Raw genomic sequence first — 19705 nt, 5'->3', positions numbered from 1 at the left:
AATCATAAACAAAAAATAAAATGTTACCAAGAAAAAAAAATATTTTTGTGGAAAATAAAAATTAATGATATATAAAAAGATAGTAAAGTATGGTAAAATAATTTCATGATAAGACATAATTATGTAAAACCTTGAGGAAAAAAACAGATTACAAAACAAAAGCTATAAAAATAAAAAGCAAATGGTAGAATCCGAAAGTAGAATGTCAAGATTTCCTTACGGAGACTGGTAAAAGGAAATATGCCATATAAAAAGAAAAGTGATAGAGTATGTTTACATTGGCAAGAAGAAGAAACTACTGAATATGTGTTTTTGGAAAGTAAAAGAGTCAAAACATTATGAGAAAACTATATAAAGAAGATTTTTTTCAAAGATATAAAAGAATTGGATAAAACATGGATATGATTAAATATGAATATTATAAGAATAGAAGTAAAGAATATGTTAAAAGAATATATAAAAAGTTATTTTCTATAAGCATTTGACTTTATGTCCTAGCATGCAGCTCAAATTTTTGGTTTTGGAACAAGTTGTACAGGATCAGAGAGGGGGTGACTGGGAAACACTCCTTGAGTACAAAGAACTTTTGTGGCAATTAAAACTTAATGCCTCAAAATCTCCTGGACTCAATGATAACATTAGCATTACCAGTGTTCTTAGACTAAGAAGGGCCAGGCTATAAGCCAAACATATCTTGATTACTTATGTCTTTTAAAGGGATTGGACATGTTATAGGCTTGAGGCTAATGTTTAATGTTTATATGTATTTGGTAGGGCTATGTATTGGTTTCACTTACTTATTTAATTGGTAGCTACAGAAAATTACATTAACTTAATGAAATGTGTTTTTCTGATTTATATAGGAAACTTTTAAAATGTTTTTAACGCCAGTATTAGGTTTTGTAGATTTAATGTGATGTATAGTTCTTTAAGAGAAGTGCCATTGAATTGAACTGCTTTAATTAATTGATTGATTAGAAATCATGTGATTTATTGTAAGCATATATTAAGACACTGTTTTAAACTTTTTTTATTTTGATAAAGCCTGGTAGGAACCAGGCGAAAGCGCTTGATTTTATTACGTGTTTTTTGCATTCTGCCTTTATTAAAGTTCACTTTTTGGAAGTACTACCGCTGGTTGATGTTCTTTTGCCTTTGGAATTACTCTGGTTTTGGTTTATGCCATATGGCTTATATGGAATGAAAGAATAAATGAAATTATGTTTAGTAGTAAATGGATTTTAGCAACAATATTAACTAAAATCAGATGGTGGTTATGAAAAATTGAGTGAGTGTCTAATATGGATGAAAATGTAGTATGAGTGTAAGAAAAATCATGAATATGTGTAAATATATTTTAAATCTATACATCATTATATTTGCAACTATTTCTAAATATGTAAATATGTTGCAAATAAGAGTTGTTTTTGTATATAAGTAAAGGACCCCAACTCTTTTTAATACGTGCCCTAGACAATCACATGCTCATCACTAAGATATTTCTTCCATGACCTCACACTTCTCCTCTTCATTTTCAAAAATCTTCATCCCTCCTTGTCCATAATAATATACCCATTTCACACTTCTTTAATATTTACTCCTCTCTCTTTACTCCTTTTTCTAGACAACTCCCCCCTTTCTTTAAATCACTTCCTACCCCTCTTTTCTTGTACCTATAAATTGAATCAATCCATCCAAACAGTACATCAAGAGGCAAACATCCACTAGTACATACACTACTGCTCAATGCAAACATACTCACAGGTTAAACGTTTTTCTCCTTCTACAACCTTTAAAATATCATTAATATTACTTCATCCCTCTACTGACAACTAGCATACCTATTTTTGTCTTTCACCTTACTGTACTTCTTCTCTCATACTCTTTTACAATCTACCTCACCTCTCCTTCTCTACTATACCTGTAGAACTCATTAATTTTTGTCTACAAATTCGCACAATTATTTCTCTTATTTATATCAATGTTTTCTCCATAATTCTCCATCATAACAATACCGTTCATTTTAAAGAATCTAGTGCTTTATAGCATCTGCTGTACAAATTTAGTACCTTCTCAAAATTACTGTTTGAATATAATGTTTTATCAGTTTGTATCCACTCTATTCATACTACATTGTATATTTATCGTTACTCATGAATGTAAATATTACTCAATGTATATAGCTGTGCTAAAAACTATATTCTTCTTAAAAAGGTAACTTTTAATATAAATGTTATGCAATGGAGCTTCTCTCCCCAGCATCTGCTGTAAATGGGTCTACCCAGTCAGACTTTCATTGTGAACAAAAATAAATAAATAAAGAAGATTCCCTAACTAGTAATATATGTCAGATAGGAACCAGGCTAATAAAAACTACATTGACTAAATATGAGTAATTTCTACTTAGAAATATTGTAATTGACTCTGAAGCATGAAAATCAACAACCTAAAATGAAATGTAAATGCATGACCAGTGGAACTCCAAAAAATGATATGATTAAATGCTTCTGTCCTACTATTCCCATGAGACTTCAAAAGTATCTACACACAGAATACATTATAACACTTTTAAACTATCATGTGATCAATTATCAACTTTAAAATCTTGCTGAAAATGAATTTTTTTTATGTTTCTACTGTTGCCACATTAATATCACTGTTATGTTTATAGAAGGTTTATACATTGTATATACATATATTAACATTCATTATAAAAGCAAAAGAAATGCAAAATCCATATTATTATATGCACACTCGCTCATAATACATTTATAAATTATTACAATTTTGCCAGTCTTAATTTTAAAATACTGACGATCAATGCATGTTCACTCAAGCCAGGTTTTGTGTGGCATTCAGTCTTAACTGGCAGACTAACTCCCTCTGTTCTAACTTTGTCTCTCATTCTTCCCTGTAAACTTCTTCCAAGGTCTCTAGAATTAAAAATAAAATATATATATAATGAAATCTTTGCAAGTCATCGAATGTTTACACGGGACATTATTTTTATCATGTTTTTTCCAAATGTCATACTGATGTTTATATAGCCTTATCCTAAACTGTCTCTCCATTTTCCCTTTCTAAAAATGTTTACAAGATATGTGGGAAACAAGGTATGTGACACCACTTGTCTCATAATTAAAATGTCCTGGACACCCAATTAGCTTGTCATAACCTATAATCTCCATGTCTGGTCCTTTTAAAACAAATTTGCAATATTTACATCAACTACATTTAGATATGTTTTATTTGATTTATATTATTTTATTGAGTTTCTAGAAACTTGAATTTAATATGGTGAAGATCATATGATCAAGTTTTCAAAAACCAAAAATAAAGAAATCTATGATTTTGCAAGTGGACAAACTTCCCTGTACCCCTCACCCCCTGAAAATTATATATATCAAATCCAAGATCATATTAAAGTGGGGGAAAGGATAAATTCCCTGATCCCCACTTTACCATGATCTACATCAAACTGCTTCAAAGTGGAAAGCACCCTTTCCCCACTGTAGTGTGATCTAGGAGTCTGTAATATAATTTGCAGGGGGTGTGGGGGCACAGCTCCCCATATGGAGTGTGCAGAGGGGGTTGACCCTGCAAAAAATATAGATTTTTTTTATTTTTTAGTTCTTGGAAACTCTATCATATGTTCTTGAGGTTCCCATTCAGAAGCCTGAAACATCATAAGCCTGAAAATCAAAATCCTGAAACCAAAAGCCTGAAAATTCAGAATCCTAAAAACTCAAAATCCTGAAAGCCCAAAATCCTGAAAGACCAAAATCCTGAAACTCAAAATCCTGAAAACACAAATAATGCTAATATGTCACTATAAAGACACTAATATCTACCAACTGACCCTGACCCTAACCCTAACCCTAAGGTCTGTCACTATCGCACACTCACCTGACCCACGGCGTAAAACTAACTCACTTAAACCGCCCCTAACCCCAATATTTGTCACTATTGCATACATGCCTAACCTGCTCCCTAACCCTAACTCACTTAAACCGCCCCTAACCCCAAAATAAAACCAACCGCACTTACCTGACCCCAACGCATGACCTAACACCACAGGGCTAACAATAGCAAAGCCACAATGACATCAGTATGTCTATTTTGTGTTTTCAGGATTTTGAGTTTCAGGATTTTGGTCTTTCAGGATTTTGGGCTTTCAGGATTTTGAGTTTTCAGGATTCTGAATTTTCAGGCTTTTGGTTTCAGGATTTTGATTTTCAGGCTTATGATGTTTCAGGCTTCTGAATGGGAACTGTTCTTGACCATATGAATGTTGATTTTCTGGAAACTCTAAGTAATATAAACCTGTTTCGTTATATTTACTTGTTAATTCTGTTTTTTTTTCTCTAACAATTTATTTTTTTTGCATCTACTAAAAACTATAATTGGGGTTTCCGCTAATTTTTCCTTAAGGTCTTCAATAATCACTATATTTAAATTATTTTAATAAATTGCTTTTTCTGACAAACTTTCTTAGTGTAAGGTAAAATCAATGTTCTGGACTTTCATTACTTTTTCATTTTTGTCAATGGAAAGACAATTCCATTTCTGCATAAAATGGGTTTAAATTTAGTTCTTCTTGCTTCAATAACTTTATTACCTATCTTTATTAATTCAGTTTCTGGCTATCATCTTTCCAGAAAGACATTAAGCACATCATCGACCTCTGATCTAAAAGTACTATCAACAGAAATAATATATGATAATCTTCTAAGATGTCCCTTAACAATATTGATGATGACAGCTATTAAAATGTATGCAGGAGCTGAAAAATTTATCTTTTCTATAAATCATAGAGGCATTTCATGCAGACAATCCGTAGAAATGCAAACATTTAAATAATATATATCATAATAGTCAAGCATATATGTACATTTTAAAAACTCTGTTTTATTTGATATATATATATATATATATATATATATATATATATATATATATATATATATATATAAATAATTTATAAAGCTTCATAATTCATCAACTCCTCCTTCATCTAATGTAAAATAACATCGCAAAATAATTGTAGCTGATGATGATCTCCATAAACTTACTATTATATACATAATAGCTTTCCCGACTCACAAGAACTACTTTTTGCAAATATTAGGGCACATGTAGCTCCTATTGCAAAACTTGTCCATCAGGAAGAGAATTCACCTTAAAAAAAGAAAAGCAATATTTTTAAAACTATTTCCATAAAATACTGTAAATACATGATAAATCTATTATGGACATTTGCATGAATGTTAAAAATTACAAAAATCAAGTTAAACCTTCTTGTGAATTAGGAACGACTATAAATATATTTATAACATCCATGGTCACAAATAAAAAGAATATATTTGTATTTAACTTTACCTAAATTCATTAGAAAGTGTCATGAGTCTTTTAATATGTAAAGAATGTTTTTTGTCTTCTATCTGTAAAACAGCTGGCCATACTGGTGGATTTTTTAACATTTGTGGATTTGGTGGATTCTGCCTATAGCAAGTATTTAAGGATATTCAGCCCTCAGGAATTTATATTCATTCTATGTGATACTTCTTTGTACTAAATAATCACATAGAAATTGATCAGTTCTTGAATGTATAATGAATACATAATTTATAGGCACATTCTCAAAAACATCATTCAGTAATAATGCTTGCCTTCTGACAACATAATTAAACAAATCCTTAATAACCACCCACCCACCTATGTCAGGTATTATGATGCTAACTTCTTGATCATTTGACAATTCAATTTATTTTCCATCATTGTTACATTTTTTTATTTTTCTTAATAAAGGATCAAATATCATCTCCTCATTCTTTTAGAAAACTATTACCTGATATAATGGAGTGTTAATGGTACTTTTTCCTTTGAACTTCATTGCAACTAAATTATTTTTGACTATCTATCATTAATTCCAAATTTAATTTTCTGGTAAATAACTTCAGTTCAATAACAGTCTATGAAATTTCAATTTTGTGAGCTATAAGAAACATAAATCCTTTCCTTTTTTAAATGTTCTAAATAAGACTCATCTAAAGTTAAACTAGTGAAGTTCTATCATTTAAATTGTACATTCTTTTTCCTTGATATAAAGCCTGTGATTGTAAAATGATTTCCTATGCCCGCAGCCATGGTTACAAGATACAGAGGTTCTGTTGTAATTCTCTGTCCCATATTATGTTTACTGTTGTTGCTGCATAAGATTTTCTGACCTCCTTAATGTTGTAGGTTCCAACAAAGTCTCTTATTACTGTTGTGTGTTAATTTCAAATGATGGTGTACCCATGCCGTTTGAATTATATCCATTTTCTGAAGATGTCCATGACTTTTTGGAAGCCCATGGAAATGGATAAGCCCACTTCTCTTTATAGCCTAAATGGTCTTGATTTAACTTCCATGCTTTACCTTCCTGTGTTTCTTTCAACGTCTTATCAATTGTATTAAAATTTTTGGAATACTTTCCCTTATATGTCAGAAAAATAAGTTATTAATAATATTCTCATTAAGTGTATTACTGTCTTGATATAGTTGTTGCAATTTTCACTTATTGTCTTTAATTAACCTCATAAATTCACAACCAGTGTAACTGAAAAGCTCTAATAACTCATTATGCAAAACAGAATTAAGTTCAAGACTGACTGAAAAGTTTATTATTGCTGTCCTTCTATAACCCTATTAAATGTAATACACTTGTTCAAAAAAGATTTGATTAATGGGATGGTGTGGAATTTTTTTTCAAAAATCCCAATTTGTTTTACCAAGCTTCTCCATTTTTCTACATTATGCCTACCAATTTAAACTGCAAGGTAGAGAGCCAGAAATTCAAAATCTGATCACAGGCTATGACAAGCTAATTGAATGTCCAGGACATTTTGATTGTGAGACAAGTGATGTCACATACCTTGCTTCCTACTCCTCTTGTAATAGTTTTTTAAAAGGAAAACAGAGACACAACTCTGGGCAAGGATAAATGAACATCAATACAACATAAAAAAATCAATGAAAATAACCCCCTGGATTCACGAAGCTCCGTGCAAGAATAACGCTATTCTTGCACAGAGTGGTTTGTGTCCATTTAAGATAGCAGCACATCTTGCATCTGCATGAAGGTGGGCTGCTATCTAAACTAAATGGACATGAACCAGAAATGAGTGCAGGGGGGGTGTCAGCAGTCCAGCACCTGAAAAACACCCCCTTTGCTCTGAAAGTGCTGTACGGCACTTTCTGACACAGATGAGTGTCAAACTATATAATATTAGAGCCTGCCTCTAATATTATATAGTAAACAAGTGTCTGCAGACACTGAAATGTAACTAGCTAATATTTTGGTGCCTGTGGACACTGAAAATACATATAGCACAGCAGGGGTGGGAATATGTAAAATATAAATGCAAAAAACAATTTACGACTTTAATTAAAAAAAAAATAGATTTAACCAATACTTTGCTAATGTAAGCATTAATTACCTGCATTCAGCTCTACTTAGCTGGTGTAAGCATTGCTATGCGGATTTGCGCAGACCTAAGCATAGTGCAGCATATTAAAACCGGCCAATCACAAAAAAGTGCAGGAAAACAGCCCTATTTAAACCACACAGGTGGGAATATAGCCATAACCATTTGGGACTGCACACAGCAGGGCTGAAATGGCAGGTATCAGAGAAGGTTTGCACTTCTGAGCACAATGTTGGGGCATCCAGGTGTCCAAGATCATGGTTGGGCTCTTAGTTAAAAACCATGATGGCAGGCTGCTGCAGGACCAGTATCAGGGCTCACAGTACAAAGCAGAGGCCTGGGACCAGCTTGCACGTGATGTCACCAGTGCCACTGGCTTACCCCCGACTGGTGAGCAGGTACGTCATTACCATAACAACCTGAAGCGGAGGAGGGGTGCACTCTTGGACCAGTGGATCCAAGAAGCCTGAGCGCAGGATGTCCCACCTGTCTGTAAGTATGCAGTTTTATGTATCTCTAAGTATGGAAAAGGTTAACTTGTGACTGTGCAGGTGTGATTAATGTGTGATGTCTCCCCATACAGCTGCTGCGGAGAGGTCCCAAAATGTGCAGGCTCATGCACAGCGACTGGCCCAGCTGTGTCTGCAGTATAGTGAGTACAGAATACACCTACTATTAGCAGTACGAAATCAAAATTTTAGTAATGGTTGTACTGCTTGTATATATATATATATATATATATATATATATATATATATATATATAAAATTGTGCTGTAAAAGTCAGGAATAAATGCCTGTATAAGGCTGCCAGTGTTAGAATGGAGTATTCCCACCTGCTGTGCAAGATAGATATAAGTAGCAAACAAGGTACAATATGCAGGAGAGGAATATCAGAATATGTATTAATGTGTCTGAGTGAACCTGTTAAGAAAGTGCCATGTCAGGGCTACTGTAATAGTTAGAAATGAAAAGCATTCCCCTGTGCAGATCATGCAGAAATAGTAATTGTGGAGATCTGAGTCATACACAGATACGCATGTCAAAACTAATAAAGGTGATCCCAAACACTGGTTTGTGTCATCTCATTTGTAACTGATAAATAGAAATGTGTATGTCCTGCAGAATGCATTAACTGAGATGAACTGATTTAGCACTGCTTTTCTGCATACTTTAGAATGGGCATGCCAAATAACTGGAAAAGAGCAACAGTACATATTCCCATCAGAATGTGTTTTATTTGTTTGGCTGCCAGCATTGTCCTGTGTTAACCTTTCCATTTTAGCCGTATGAAGGTGAGAATGTACTGAGAAATGTATAAGGCTAACAGATGCAGCCCTAAAACCTACACTGTGTACTCAGGAATCTAAATTGCAGTATGTAGTTGTAAAACAGTCAAATGTGCAATCCAGCTAATATGCATGTTTTACAAACAGTGACACTAGTATCTGTTGTGTATGCATAAAATGTACTGAAAATGGGAAACAAATAATGCAACATGTGATAATAAAAGTACTGTGCACAAAAATATGTACTAGATATAAATGTCACAGACAGCACTCAACACTTCCCCTGTAGCTTAGCCTGATAAGTTCTAGGCTTGTAGTTCACTTTTGCTCACACAGCACGTTTCGAATCCAGGGACAGCCACTAACATCTCACTCTGGTTATACAGTTTTAAACTGCAATCTAAATAGAAAAAATATTGTACTGCAACACATGCATTTTCCATACAGGACACACAGGTAAAGCAATCTGAATAGAAATACTAGTCTGATGTGTATAACTATGAAAGGTGTACAATTGCTGTGTTGAAAAGCCCCAGTCCTACAAATAGATGCAACCTGGACATGCACACTCTGCAGTCTAGCCCCGACAAGCCCCTCAAGTGTCATGCTGTCATGGATAGTTTCTCCAGTTGACAAGAAACTCGCACACAGAGAATGTCCCAGTAAATGTATGTGAAAGACACAACACACACTCCAGGGCCTGCAACTAAAATGTGAATCTGAAATATGTGTAGAACAAGTAATGTAATGTGCCCACAGTTCATCTGGATAGGCCCACAGGTGAAGAAATTGGTATAGAAACCGGTCTGATGTGTATAATTAAAATAAGGGTACAATTGCTCCATTGATATCTACAGCTGTTGGTGTGCTGTAGCAGCCCCATGGCCCAGCGCCATTCCATATATGCATGGGTTCTGTTTGTTATGGCACTGTTATAATTGCACTATTTGTGGGTTAATATGAATATCCATGCATGCTATTTTGACTAATGTTGTAATGTGTGTGCATGACTAACCAATATTCATTGTTAATTTCCACACTATAGCACATATGGGAAGGCAGATACCAGCGGATCTGCCTCTCCCACCCCACCTGACCGAGGCACTGGGTCCCAGCATGTCCGGGACCCAACCAAGACCTCTATCATCTTCTGATCCTGCACCACCCTCGGGTGGAACTGTTGCAGGGGATGGGGCTCACCCCCTCCTTGCAAGTGGGCACTGTGAGGATGTTGTCATCTGGGATGAGGTCTGTGGCAAGGTGTGCAATGTCCACCAGATGGAGCTGGATGACTGCCTGCACCAGGTAGATGGCAGGCTGTCACAGCTAGAGGGGAAGCTCAGTCCCCAGCACAGCCACCTTCTGGGCTGTGAAGGAGTAGTGGTGACTGCCATCAGGTGGTGACATCAGTGCCACTACTACAATCTTGGGGGCTCATGAGCCTCAGATTCTCAACCACCCTCCCCATCAAGGTGTCTACCCCCCCCATGTGTCATACACCACGGCTGTCTGCTGTCTTGTCTGTCTACAAATGCAACCTCTCCTACCAAACCTCCCTCACCATACTTACCAGTAATCCTTCCTTAACATCCCACTCTCACCATAATAAAAAAAAAAAAAAAAGAGCATCTGTTCCACCAAAAAAAAAAAACACATCCCATACATAGCTCTGCATTTCGCACAAAGACATGTACCCAGCACACAATCTAACTCAACCAATCATCCGTATTGTATGATGTCCATACACATCCCTGTAGGATGTGAGGTTCCAAATTCTAAATTGCCCACAATGAAAGCAGCTGTTGCTGCCAAAGAAATGCAAAGCTATGGTCCTTTCCTACACCAGTCCTGCACATCCCTACTTGTTTCTCCTCTTGTTTGATTCCTGCTTGCCCCAATTTCACCACTTTCCTATCTCCCTTTTTTCTTTTCTTTATTTGAAATTAGCATGGGTTTAAGTGGCCGTAAGAGGCCATAAGCGGGCATAAGCAAAGCTAAGCTCATGTAAGCATCGCATAGCTCCAAGCAAACCTACGCACACCCACTTACAACTGCTTTAAAGTGCTTTAATCACTCTGCTTCCAACAGCCCCTGTTCTGCCCAGCAACAAAATAAGCAGCCCTTACATATCTCAAACCCAGGACCCTGCACACTATAGGCAAAAAGATTTAGCACTAAGCCATTTCAGATACAAACAAATCTGATATTTTCCCAAACATATCATCCAGCACAGTCATTTAATAGTACAGGAAATGCATATAGATATATACATATATATATATATATATATATATATATATATATATATATATATATATGTAAAAGAATACACCAAATATATATACGACCAAAGGCACCGGCAATGGAGGTGGGGGCCCAAATTAAGTATCTTTTTAATTATTCATATCATCCACTCCTTTGCAGCCAAACAGATCTGCCTTGCAACACAATACCAACACTTGCAAGTCTCAAACCCAGGACCCTACACAACATAGCCACAAGACGTTAACAATAATCCATCTCACCTGTACGATGTCAGGATGATATCAATAAGATATCATGCAGAACAGTCTGTCGACCATAGGGAATGTACAATGTGGAAGCAGTACACATTCCAATGATACATACACACACATGCATATATATATATATATATATATATATATATATATATATATATATATATATATATATATATATATATATATATATATATATATATATATATATATATATACATATGTATATACACATACATACACATATACATATATTACTATGTATAGATATGTACAGGAAGATACATATTTAGAGGCTGCACAGCATATTGAACAGCCAGTGTTCCTACAGTTGCCACCTTTTAAAATGGACAGTGTTTGATTCTCTCAAACAAAAGACAATTATTGCATGAAACATACCCCTCAGAAAAGTCAAAGAATATGATAACACACACAAGTTTGCATACATATAAATGTTTGTGTACTGTTTCAGTTGTATATACAATTTCATATAGCAGTTGGGTGTTTGAAATACATACTAACTGAATAAAGCAACTCTCAAGCAAAACATTTCATACAGTAATATAAAAGCATAACATATGTTGCTGTCCAGGCCAAGGCCTTCAAGTAGTACAACAGTAAAGAAACACTGGCCAGGAAGATAAGAATCAATCAACAGTAAGTAATGCAGGTGCAGTTCAGAAGCCTCCAGTTACACTCTGTATTCAACCCCTAGGGGGAAAAGAATTAAGTTGTCACAATGAGGATGTATCTGTTACATAACAATGTTTAATTTAAAACATCACTATTACACTGACAAACAGAACTGTCTGTAAGACAGTAAGCACTTGCCCACCACTGTTCTCAAGGTAAAATGTATGAAAATGTACAGCCATATACCTTACGGTGTCTTACTACTGATATCCCTCACATGTTGTAGCACCCTAGGTTATAAATGGTGCATACCCCTCTCTCATACAATGACTTACAAGGGCATATAATAGTGTTACATACACTGACCTCTGGACTGTACAAGGTTACACACTTTTTGTCCAGTTGTAGCCCACATATATATGGACCCTACCCCACAATATGTGTGTGAACCACATCATTACTGGAATGATGGCAGGAATGCCTTCACTACATAATGATAGGCCACTACTTAACAACCTCTTACTGCATGACATATAGACAAAGCCTGGTATATAGGTGGAGGACAGAGGTTGGAACACAGGGCCATATTTGCAATATTGTTGTTATACACTGTGAAAGTTTCTGGTGTTACAGGATTGGGTGCAACATACCCTTATTCAGGAATATGAAGTCAGAAACACAAATGGATGTAGCCATGTACTATCACTCAACAGACAAAATGCCACTGATATTTCAGAGACAAGATATGTGTGGTGAGCAGACAAAACATAACAGCCAATCCTCTGGCCATCATGTGGATAGGCCCACAGCTGAGAGCTATGCAAACAGACTGCATTCCATGCTAAACTAGCATGTACACACAAACCCTGTAAAACTAGAGGTATACAATGCATATCACATCGCTACTCACACTGTCCGTAGGTCTGGAACTTATACAAATATGTAGCTGGCCTGTGTCTGCAAGTCCTGTTGTAAGAGGTATTGCTACCTGTCTGTAACACTACTGCCAACTCACAGGAAGGATGTCTTCAATACAGGAAAGGTAAAGGGACAATGCCCACATGATGTAGTAATTTATAGTAGTGAGTTGCCATGACAGCGGTAATTGGAAGTACTACACAGCAGGCTGCATGCAAGTAACAAGTGGTGAACATAGATTGGTGCATGAGGCCATCACCTGATCATGTGCATCACCTACAAAATCCATGCTGCAATCTACTCAAAGCAGCTCAATCCCTGTAGTGGAGAGAGAGAGAGAAAACAAACAAATAAACAAACAGGGAAAAAATTATCTAAACCAACTTAAACTACAAAACAACCCTAAATAACTAAGGGGACAAATAAAAGTGTACTCTGAAGTAATGCCAATACTACAACAGGTATGTGAAACATATATGCATGCAATTGAATGTAGTAGTTGGTCTATAATAATGGGATAGGTGATGTGGAAAGATTTATATGTGCCATCAGGTATTGTTGTAATGACGTCCTGCTGAACAACTGCTGTGGACAATAGTGTCTCTCCCTGTGGGCAGTGGGCCATACCTGTCAACTGTGCAGATCAGCACTGACTGACAAGATGTAAGCCATCATAGTGTGTGTTCTGTACCTCAACACATGTATAATAGTGTGGCAAATAGCTGATAGTGGAAGTAATGCCATTATGATAGACACATGAGTTTCAGACCCCACTACTTGAGGGACAGTCATGTTAACTTGTAATGTACATGACGAAAATCAAAAAACTGGGCAAACGCCTGTTTTACACCTCAAGCGAAATAAACAAAAAAAAAACAACAGGTAGACCACGGCTGAAAAGTCCAGGTTATAAATCCAAGTATCCAGATATAAATCCACTTCCACTTCCAACAAATCCTCTTTATTAAAACAAGAGTAAGCGCTTTCATGATCTAAAACAACTGATTGCTTCTTCAGACTCATCAAAACAGTTAAAACATTATTATTTAAAATCTATCTCATCCAATAGAGTCACATTCTACTATGACATCATCTAATTAATCTTTTATGCTACAATTACATAATGTAACCATGTACTTTAAACTTAGTAACAATTAAAAATACATGTACATCACAATTCATACATAAATTACAGAAATACATATTATATATACTGTATGGTATGGTCAAATAAATAATTAATGTTTAAGTGGTCTAGATTTTAAAAAAGGTTTCAATGAAACAGTATTATTTAACCCAGGGGGTCTGTCTGCTTGAAGTAATAAAACCCACTTTTGTTCTGCTTCTTCTACTCTATTCTTTGTGTCACCCCCTCTATTACTTTTATTTATTACTTCTAGAACCATAAAGTTAAAAATGTGTTTTATATTTCCTTCTTCTACATGTTTTGCTAAGGCGTTCATATCTTTCTTGTTCTTTATATCTCTAAGGTGTTCGAGGATACGCTCCTTCAAACATCTATTTGTCTTGCCTATATAAAAAGCATGACATACAGTGCAAAAACTAAAATAAACCAAATTCTGTGTTTTACAATCAGATAAAAGTCAACATCAATGGTGAAACCTAATGTGGGATGTTTATATATAGATTTACTATATAGATACTCGCATGCCATGCAGTTTTTACAAGGAAACGTCCCCTGTCTATTTGATTGCTTCAGTCGTTCCTTAGTAGTAGATTTGTAGCAAAGTTGCCTTTTTAAAGATTTTTTATTTCTGAAGCAAAAGCTAGGTTTATATTCTAGTACTTTCTTCAGCTCAGGATCTGACAGTAGAACATTCCAATTGTTCTCAAAAATATTGCAAAACCTTCTAACGTCGCTAGAATAAGTTATAGAAAATCTTATTTTCATGCTGTTGGTATCTTCTCTATTCCTATCTTCTTCGATGGTATCTGTGAAGAAGGGTTTACACTTTCCATCTCTGTTAACAATAGTATATTTAATACTTTCATCTATATCTTTCTTACTATAACCTCTGGCTATAAAGTCCTTTTCTAATGTTGTTATTGTCTTTTTGAAGCCTTCATTTGTATTATGTAGGTGGCTTGTTGTCATGAATTGTCCTTTCACAACATTTTTATATACAAATGTGGGGTGCATACTCGTCTTATGTAAAATGCTATTCCTCCAAGTTGGTTTTCTATACATCCCTGTTGTTAATTCATTCAGATCTGTCTTTTTAACCAAGACATCCAGGAACTCAATAGACTCCCTTGAGTATTGGCTAGTGAATCTTAAAAATTCAGTGGTATTATGTAAATATTCTACCATCTCTTGTAATTCATCAGTTGTACCACCCCACAGCAGGAAGACGTTGTCTACAAAATGTATATACCATATGATATTCCCGGCATGTTTATTCCTATCATTAAATATATACTCATTTTCTCAGGCTGCCAGTACTAAGTTGGCATAGCTATTGGCACACGCCATGCCCATTGCTACGCCAACTTTCTGTAAATAATATCTCTCATTAAATATAAAGACATTCGGCCAGATTCAGGAAGGCTTACACGGAGTTCAAGAGTAGTGTAAGCCTCCGTGTAAGCCTCCTGATTCAGGAACAGCCCAAATCTCCGTGTAAGAGACAGCTAACACGTCTCTTACACGGACTGGGCGTGGAAATGCTCAATACCTCATTTGCAGCTCCAAGATATGCAAATGAGGTATTTGAGCGATCCACGAAGCAGAAACCAGTCCGTGTAACGGACGTGTTAGCTGCAGAAATGTACTCAGCTGACAACTGAGTACATTTCTGCAAAATTAAAAACGGAGCTATGTCAGCTCCAAATAAAGGGTGCATATGTTTAATTAAGCATGCCAATGGCCAAATATGTGCAGATGCCTAACATGACACAACCTGCTTCCAAACGTACAGGGAGTGTAGTATGTGTATCCGACAGAGGTGGCCCTGCAGCACCACCTGAGGCATGAATGCCATGTGTTAAGTAATGTAATATCATGTACAATATGCACACCTGAGGACCTCAACTAACATCCATATCCACGCATATGACCCTGCGGAAACAGCTGCACGTCATACAGTGATGTACATGTGCAAAAACATGGAACAAGATACAAAATGAGGGTGACTAGCAATAAATAGCATGGATAACCACACACCCATGTTTGTACCACAACAAGAAGCAACATGGAATAGCCATGGTCAAAAAACAATGGCTAAAACCGACTACTACTATATAGCCTGCTGCAGACCACTGTCCTAATAGCAGGAACTGCCCCAGGCCTATGTCCATAGTTTTGTGGCTTCTGCCACCCCTGCAAGTTGATGGATAATATGCCCATTATTTTGCTGTGCCTCTGTCAAGCAGTGATACTGAGGTTATCCCTGGGGTATACCTGCAATCTCCCATCCATTGGTCAAGATCTCACTTGAACAAAGCCAGTGAGGTGCTCAGCCTCACATGTACCAGGATGTTGTTCCACAGCATATGGACTCTCTGGGTGATGAATCTGTCCCTCCAGCACATCCTATTAATATCTGTGTTGAGGTTTAGGTCTCCTGCCCTTGTAGTTCTGATGGATGTAGAGGTCTTGAGGTGAAGCATGTTCATTAATTCTGGGTTGGACATAGCCTTGTATGTCAGGTACAGGTCACCTCTGAGCAGTCAGTAAGCGACTGAATACAGCTGGAATTCCTTCAGTCGGGCAGCATAAGAAATATGTTTGAGACCCTTTCACCTCCTGTCGAGGAATTTGTGGGCCCATCCAATCTGAATGGGGCATTGTATGCAATCATTGGTGTGATGAGTGATGAGTACAGGGGAACGATGACCTCCCTTGATCTAGATGTGAATCATTGCATGATGAGGTGGCCAATGTAGAAGGCCTTCCAAACTACCCTGGCAATGTGAGTGTCAAACAAAGGTCACTGTCAACCTGGGTGCCCAGGTCCCTGATAACCTACGTTGTGCTTAGAGGATTGCCACCTAGATGGGAAGTAGTGGTAACCTTGTTCTTCCTGAAGGGTATGGCTATGCATTGTTTAGTGTTTAATGTAAGGCCATGGCCGTGGCACCAGTTATCTGTGTCTATGAGACCCTTCTGAAGGATGTCTGTGTCAGATGGGTTTCCAACTATGCTTCCCAGTTTGCAGTCATCTTCAAACTTTGTCAGCCATAATCCTCCTGTGTTTGCTCGTACTTCTGAAAAGTAGATACTGAACAAATGTGGGCCCAGGACTGAGCCCTGTGGGACACCACTTGTGACAGCTCTGGAGTGTGAACTGGCACCAGCAACTTTGACCCTGTGTGTTCCGTCACTTAGGCAGTTTGCAACCCATGCTGTGATGTATGGGTTCACAATTAAGCTGGCGATGTTTTCAATTATACCTGAGTGGGGTATTGTGTCGAAAGCCTTTGCCAGGTCAAGGTAGGCTGTGTGGACTGCCTTGCCCACGTCAATGGCCTGGGTGAGTGTTTTGAAAAAGTCAACCAAGTTTAAAAGGCATGATCTGCCCTTGACAAAGCCAAACCGGATTGGATCCAATGTCTGCAAGTCCCCTATGTCTTCATTTAGAATTCCCATTATGATCCTCTCCATAGCTTAGCAGAACAGGCTTGTCAAGCTGATGGGATGGTAGTTTCTGGGGTTGGTGGAGGCACCTCCTTTGTGAAGTGGGTCCACCATTGCTGTATGCCACTCCTTGGGAACATATCCTGAGGTGAGGCTAAGATTAAACAGCTGCCCTAACTGCGGGTGTAATTACTCATTGAGTTCATGGAGCACACAACTGGGGACACCATCTGGTCCCATGGATAAAGTGTTTTCTGCCTTGGATTGAGCGGTTCCCACCCCAGCAGTGGAGATGTTTGGGGGGCTACAATCCTCTGGTGTACATACCCCCCCAGTTGGGGGGGGGAGAAATCTGCACTGAACCTGTCAGCCAGTATGTTGCCAATGTCTGCAGGTGCAGTGATATCAACATCATTCTGAACTAAGTCTGAGCATATCTGGGAGTTTCCTCCCAGGTTTCAAACATAGGTAAAAAGGCCTCATGATTGTCCCTGGAGTCCTGAGTGGGTTTACACTCAAAACATGCCTCGGATGATTGTATGGGGGAACCCAGTGTTTTACTCACAATGAGCAGGGGTGCCTTCCCCACGGATTACGCTCTATCTTGTAGTAGCTCCTTCCTTGTGTTGTACAGCTTGTTTATGGCTAGGGTCCACCAGACTGGATGCTTGCCTGTGGTACAAAGAGTCATTATTATTTGGGATTGCCTGAACCATGCAGTCCTGGAGGTGCTGGTAGAAGGCATTTCTAAGTGATACAGTGGCTTGGGTAATGGTGTCCGCTGGCCTGGGGGCCTTGAAAGAGACCACACCAGTCCTCAGAAATGTGAAGTCGGCATTTGAGAAGGTCTTCACCGTTTCTTTTCCCATCTGGGGTGTGGGTGGGATGTGGACTCCCACTGAGAGTAGTCCATGATCTGATCTCACCAATGATGGGTATTCGTCTGGTGTTGAACAGTGTGACCCCATGTTCATGATGATGTGTTCTAGTATGTTGCCTCCACTTGAGGGGATTGGGACCAGTTGTTCCATGGCATTTCAGTGTATGAACTCTTGGAACCTTTGTGTTAGAGTGTTGTGGCATGATTAGTGATCCCAGTCTATATGTGGATAGTTGGAATCACCCAGTAGGATGGTGTTTGGAGATACATTTATCCCCTTCAGTGTTTGCAGGATAGCTGTGTGAGGTACCTGAGTTTGAGCGGGTGGCATGTAACATGCTACAAACTGCAGAGCAGTCTTGCCTACGGTCACTGGCACCTGGATGGTCTCCGATGCATCGTGTGTTGCCACCAACCATGAGGTGAGGGTGTCCTTGATGAATATGGACACCCACCATCCTTCTTGGTGTTGTCGGGATGCTGGTGCCGGAATGCATGATATGAGGTAACAACCGATAGTGCCGGGGTGCTGTCAGAAGCTGTGAACCAGGTTTCAGGCACAGCACAGACATCAATGTGCTACATACTGAGAAGGGCATAGAGTGTGTGCAGCTTGAGGTTGAGACCTTGGGCATTGAGCAGCATTAGCCTTAGTGTCTTTCCTTTACTGTGTTCTAGGGTGGTAGGTGTAGAATCTGAATCTTGCATAAAAAAGACACAATGGGGGTGGCAAGAGCATCATCTGAAATCCGGAAGCCCAGGGGTGACAGGTGCAAGCCGTCCCTTGCAAATCACCGTGGCCTGTCCAGCATGTCATCCCAGGCAGACAGACATTGGACCCAATTAGAATGACACCATAGTCTAAGCAAAATACTACAGCTGATCATCTTGTCTCTGTTTATGTGGCATCATACTTGGTGAAGGTAGGATACTGCCGAAGGTCAGGGTCATACCTGCCTGGCCTACATAATCAGAGGGATCCTCTATGTCTCTTTCCATGTAGTCCAGGGAGGAACATCTCAGGTCGTTCACACCAGCATGGATTATGACTGGGTCAGACCTGTACTTGCAGTTTAGTGACCTGAGTGCTTGCATTATGTGGTGGATTCCAGTGCCCAATAGGCAGCTTACTGTGACCTCCTCTGTACCTGATCTGGTGAGTGGGACATCAGTGTGTCTGACTATGGAGTCACCTATGACAAGTGTGTCTGGCATTGTGTTTGGCCTTAAGGGCAGTGACTGTTTGGCACACCGACTCTGTGGCCAATGTGTTGCATGTGCTGTGCCCTGTGGAGGCAGTTGTGTGAGTGTCTGCTGTGTTGGCCACCGCCATTCTGGTAGACTTCTGATCAGAGCCTCCGAGAGTGTCTCTGTGTATCTATGTGTATGATCTTAAGTTGT

The sequence above is a fragment of the Protopterus annectens genome, chromosome 2.part2 (genome assembly GCF_019279795.1).
Source record: "Protopterus annectens isolate FY-2018-M chromosome 2.part2, PAN1.0, whole genome shotgun sequence".
NCBI classification, from domain to species: Eukaryota; Metazoa; Chordata; order Ceratodontiformes; family Protopteridae; genus Protopterus; species Protopterus annectens.
Note: the sequence above shows the minus strand (reverse complement) of the source record.